This window comes from Haliotis cracherodii, unplaced genomic scaffold, assembly GCF_022045235.1.
Source record: "Haliotis cracherodii isolate W230 unplaced genomic scaffold, xgHalCrac1.p SCAF_6, whole genome shotgun sequence".
NCBI lineage: Eukaryota > Metazoa > Mollusca > Gastropoda > Lepetellida > Haliotidae > Haliotis > Haliotis cracherodii.
The window spans coordinates 28,971,676-28,977,675 of NW_027266319.1; positions in this window are offsets into that span (position 1 = coordinate 28,971,676).

A 6,000-nucleotide genomic window follows, 5' to 3' on the forward strand; every position below is an offset into this window, starting at 1 on the left:
CTTTTAAAAACTTCTTGACTCATTCCTGGTGGAAATATCATGCAAGACATCAGATGAGCTCGCCAACGTAGACATTCATGAGCCTCACACACACAGTGTTGATAGATTTAACGTCCGTTTCAAACAGGTAAACTACGACGGCCCAGAAGGGACATGGAAACGTTTTCGACATGGTTCGAGTTTTTCGACTATCACACGTTTTCATTCGAAGTATAACATCTATTAGGGCAGGCAACTGAAGAGAGAAGCTAGAAATATCAGAGCAACATTGAATATTGCCCAAAACCGAAATTCTCTGATAGCAAACATTGAACCACAGAAAGGGCATTGACTGGAAGTCAGGTGGGCTTATGTCACGTTGTCTGATTGCCCGTCGTACATTTCTTCTCCTAAAAGACCACTGCACCAATGAATTTGAAACTTTACGTAATTGTTCCAACGAATGATTACACATGACTTTGTTTCAAGAAGTTTGAGTCCAATTTTCAATATGGCCGCCATAATTATAAAGCTATTTACGGCCTTTATACTGACAATTTTTGTTTGAAATGGCATTTGGTCTACGTGTACCTAGGAGATTGGCCTAACATATAGATATATGCCCCTTTTCTTTGCTCCGTTTCTTCTTCTGACATCAAATTTGTTCAAATAATTGTGATTTTGTCCTCAGCTCAAAGTGTTCACGGATTACAGAACTGGTTTAACAATTGATTACTTAATTAATTACTTGAACAACTGGTGATTTACAGTGATCCATTCCTATTATATTTATCGCTATTTTGTCTTTTACGCCCACTGGAATCTGATTCGTCGGGTAATTGAGATTGGTTATTTTACTGCCGCTTTTACAATTCCTCCTCTCAGGTCGCGTGCCATGTATTTTACTTTAGAGTTACCCCCCTTTTCCTTCCCATTGCCAAACTCCCTCACACGTTGTGGATATGAATTATTGTACATTTAGAGGAGTTTCTGATTGTGTGTGATGATGTTGATTAATGTTCAAGAACTTTGGTGCTGTTAGTAAAGGTGAATCCTGCGTAGATTTGTCAACATTAACCGGAGAAAAGTGGAGGGACGGGACCATAGAGTAACTTTCCTTGGGGTCGAAATCAACAGTCCAGTTTGTGTTGTGTTTGCCAAAAGACAGACTTGTACCATGTAAGCAAAAATAAAACTGGTTGGGAAGAAGAGCTGGGTATCAATGATGGTTCAAGGTGACTGAGCCTTTCTGTGGCGAATACTGGATGTGAAGAATTCTCAGAGATCAGCAGGTGACAACATTTTGTTAGACGCAGACTAAAGCAGATATTAAGTGTTGGTACTAAAGTTTGGTCATAAAAATGTCTGTAGCCTACAAAAATGGAGATATTTTTCTGTGTAACTTGGAAACTAGATATGCCTGTTGGGCTGACGCGTAGAGGAATACAAGGGTTGTGGTCAGTATCTTCTTGTGATGAAATGTTTGGGATACCTAGTCTGGCGTCCAGCCATGTTTTATTTGTCCCTCCAAGCTCAAAATGCGCATGGGTCAAGAAATGAGATCGCAGATTCGATTTTACGGCTGAAACAGGAATACAGGAGGGTGCCCTAACGCCATCAGTTACAAGATGATTGTTACTGACAAAATACGAAACGTATACCGTCAGTAACAGCCATCTTGAATTTTCCAGTACCCACCTCACATGTTTGACGTGCAAATTCTGGTACAGAAATTCGTTATTCAACACAGTTTTGTGTTTTTCTATCATTCATTGTAATGTGCAAGGACATTATTTTTTCAAAGAAATCACGTTCGTGACTTTATTAATAAAATAATAGAGAGTCTACGATGGAGAACAGTTGAACAGACATTGTGCTTCTGCAAATGACAGTGCTCCGAAAAATAACGTTACCGTTATTATAGCTAAAATGGTTAGAATTCGTAGCTAATCCGCAAATGAAAACAACACACCTCGACCAATTTGTTTCTGCTAACCTAATATGACACCGTATACGGCAACTAAAGACATCATAACTAATATTGTTTGTTATTTCTCAAAGTGAGATTGACCACTTAAATGGGAGACCTACTAACCCCATATGAGCCATCAGTAAAGTCCCAAGATGGTTGCTACAGACCTACTATGAGCCCGTATACCGTCAGTGTAAACATGGGTATGTATGAAATCTAATTTTTGTTTTTATTTGAAATAAATAAATGTTGCGCTTTTATTTAAGGTTGTGTCACGGATACCTTGTGGGATATGTGTGCGCGCGCGGGCGTGTGTGTGTGTGTGTGTGTGTGTGTGCGTGCGCGTGTGTGTGTATTGGGGTGGGGGTCACAGGCTGTCAGATATGAAATAACATTACAAAACTAGCCAGATATCACACCTGCATATAGTGATTTTGATATAACATTATATGTCACGGTGTGTCAAAGGCTTTGGAGAAATCTATGAGGATGCAGTAAAATCGTCCCCTTTTGTTACATGAGTATGTTTTCAGTGTAAACATGTGATCTATTGTTGAATAGTTTGCTCTACACCCAGCTTGAGCCTTATCTATTTTATCGTTAATTTCACACCATTTTTGAAGCCACTTATTTTATGTGATTTAACTCCTGATTCCACCAGGGAGGCTGACTGTTCCCTGGGCCCACTTGCATAAAGCGATCTTAGCGCTAAGACTATCGTAAGGCTATGTTAATGTATGGGAGTTACAATCATCTTAGCACTAAGATCGCTTTGTGCAAGTGGGCCCTGGTCTAAATACCCAACAATATAGTGCTTTTGTGTGTTCTGATCCTTGATGGAATATACTTGTAAAAAATGACAACACAATCACTGTTGATGTGAATCATACTGAATAGAGAGGAATGTAATTTGCAGAAAATTACTCACTTTCAATATATGGTAGGAATTTCAGTGACAGCTGTTGAATGTACTTGTATTACTCAGATCGGGTGTTGTGCTGTTCAATGTTGATTGTATGGGTGCTTCGTGTTCCTTGTTTCCATATAACACAGACTTTCGTTTGTCTTTCGCTCTTGTCACTTTCCACTTTACTGTTCCCTTGACATTAACACAACTGTCTTCATATATGTTGAAATCACTTGGTGCCAGGTCTGACGAGTATAGAAGATGAGGAAACTCTTCAAACCCACATCGTCGCACAGCAACCTTTGCAAGTCGAGAGGTGTGAGAAGAGGCATTGCCATGAAGTAGTACAACTCCAGCAGTCACCATTCCTCGCCGCTTGTCGTTGATAGAATCTCTCAGGCGATGAAGCAAATCAGCATAGAAGGCACCGATAATCGGCTTTTGACTTTCTAATTAATCAACAAGGACCACACCCTTTGCATCACAGAATACAGTGGCCATTGCTTTCTTCACTAATCATGAAGACCTGAAGTTTTTGTTGCCGGAGAAGTGGAATGGTGCCATTCCAAGGATTGACTCTGTGACTCGGGATCATAGTGGTAGACCCATGTTTCATCACTAGTTGCGAATCTCTTTTTGAATTTGACGAAATCCTCCTCAATTAGCTCTAAATTTTCTCTGGCAATGTCTGTTCTTATTTCCTTAAGATCAGCATTTAGAAACTTTGGCACCCAGCGAGCAGACATCTTATTCATCTGTACATGTTCATGAAAAAATAGTTTGAATGGATCTTGCTCAAGATCAGTAATGGTAATACGTCTATCTGACAGTATATGTTTCTTCTATCTTCTTTATTGAAGAGTCTTGTTCTCCCAGCCTTTAAACATAGCTGCCCAACGTTTAACAGTGGAATAGCTAGGGCACACATCACCATACACTTGTGACATGCGGTCAGGAATTTAAGGTAAAAAACTTGATGACTAAGTCGCTCGGTACTCCATTTGGACCACTATCACGTTCAACTGGCTGTCACTAATATACAAACGGCCTCAACAGACCAAATGCACTTACAATGAACTACCCAAACAATGTACTACATTGACTCTTTGTTAAGGCCAATAGCTGAAACTTAGTCAGACTTAGAACATTTTGACCAGCACTCGAATCGTCCTTTCCGAGGCATGGCTTTGACTCCACAGCATAGACGTGCCAGACTACGCTGGGCACGTGGATGGGAAGTTCAAATTTGGCAAAGAGTTATCTTCACCAACGAAAGTCGATTTTGTTTATTTCGTTATGTCGTTAGGCAGAGAGTTTACAGACATCGATGAAAACGTTTGGCACCAGCGTTCGAGAACTCATCCATACGACGGCGGAAGCGTTATGCTTAGGAGCGGCATTTGTGGCAACGAGAAGACGCGCTTAGTGATAATTCAGGGCAATATGGATGCCAGTGAGTACAGGCATCAAGTTTTGCAACCAGTCGTACTCCCTTTCTTACAGAACCAGCCACAGGGGATAATTCATGAATACGATAACGCCAGACCCTTTAGTACCAGAACGTCATCGCCAATGTTCTTCCGGGCCTTCATGTTCCCTGGATATGAATCCGATAGAACATCTGTTGGATTAACTTGGCAGACGAATTCGTTGTTGTCCTCACGTTCCACAGAACAGACAGGGCCTGGAAGAAGCGCTTTGAGAAGATTAGCAGCCATGAACAAATCACGTCTTCCGACGTTTGACGCGTCATCCACGAGGAGACGTGTTATTCCGTGTATTTATACAGCGGGGTCTCACATACATTATTAGTGCTAAGATTGATTCATTAAATAAAGAGTAAATGCTTAATGACATTGATTTCCAGTTCACATATTCGTGAAAAGTCAATTTTCTTACCCCACGTGTGTTTTAGTTCTGATTTTATCTTGAATTGGGAATGCCACATTTGCCTGTCTAAACGACGAACATCCAGTTCTTACTTTATAACATTGAATGGCTTTGAAACAAAGATATTCTGTTTTAACCTTTTATACATATTTAAAACCCACTTATACTTTCTTTTGCCTCTGAGTTTATGCCACTGTCATTCCGTTTGCACATGACCATGCCGCGATATAACTGAAATAGTGATCTTCACTCGCTCATCGAATTGATTGCAAAATGTAAATGAAATTTGTTGTATGTATAATTTATAGTGAGCTCCAACACATATAATATTATTCCGTTTTGCACGATATTTTAAACTTGATTTGATCTTTGTACTTTGGACCCAACTATCTCAGACATCGAGACATGGAGGCACACTGCAGATCAGCCATGTTGGACTGTATACTCCATGGATGAGGTGAGCTATTGACTCGCGGCGATATTTATAGCGCTGTACAGTATAGCGAGTCTCAGCGTTGTTGTTCTTGACACATTCTCAGTTGTTATCGGGTGACATAGAGCCAGGACCGAGAAACACAAACCAACCCCATGACCAAGATGGCATTTCAGGGAAAAATGAAAATTTACGCGAACTTCGAACGATAAATGATTGGTTGTCCAGACCTATGAGAGACATTGAAGCTGATACCAAGACATTAAACAGGTGAATGAGATACACATTGACATAGCAGGAAATTAAACAGGTGTGTGAATGAGATACACATTGACACAGCAGGAAATTAAACAGGTGTGTGAATGAGATACACATTGACAAAGCAGGAAATTAAACAGGTTTGTGAATGAGATACACATTGACACAGCAGGAAATTAAACAGGTGTGTGAATGAGATACACATTGACACAGCAGGAAATTAAACAGGTGTGTGAATGAGATACACATTGACACAGCAGGAAATTAAACAGGTGTGTGAATGAGATACACATTGACATAGCAGGAAATTAAACAGGTGTGTGAATGAGATACACATTGACACAGCAGGAAATTAAACAGGTGTGTGAATGAGATACACATTGACACAGTCGGAAATTAAACAGGTGTGTGAGATACACATTGACACAGTCGGAAATTAAACAGGTGTGTGAATGAGATACACATTGACACAGCAGGAAATTAAAAAGGTGTGTGAATGGAGATACACATTGACACAGTCGGAAATTAAATAGGTGTGTGAATGAGATACACATTGACATA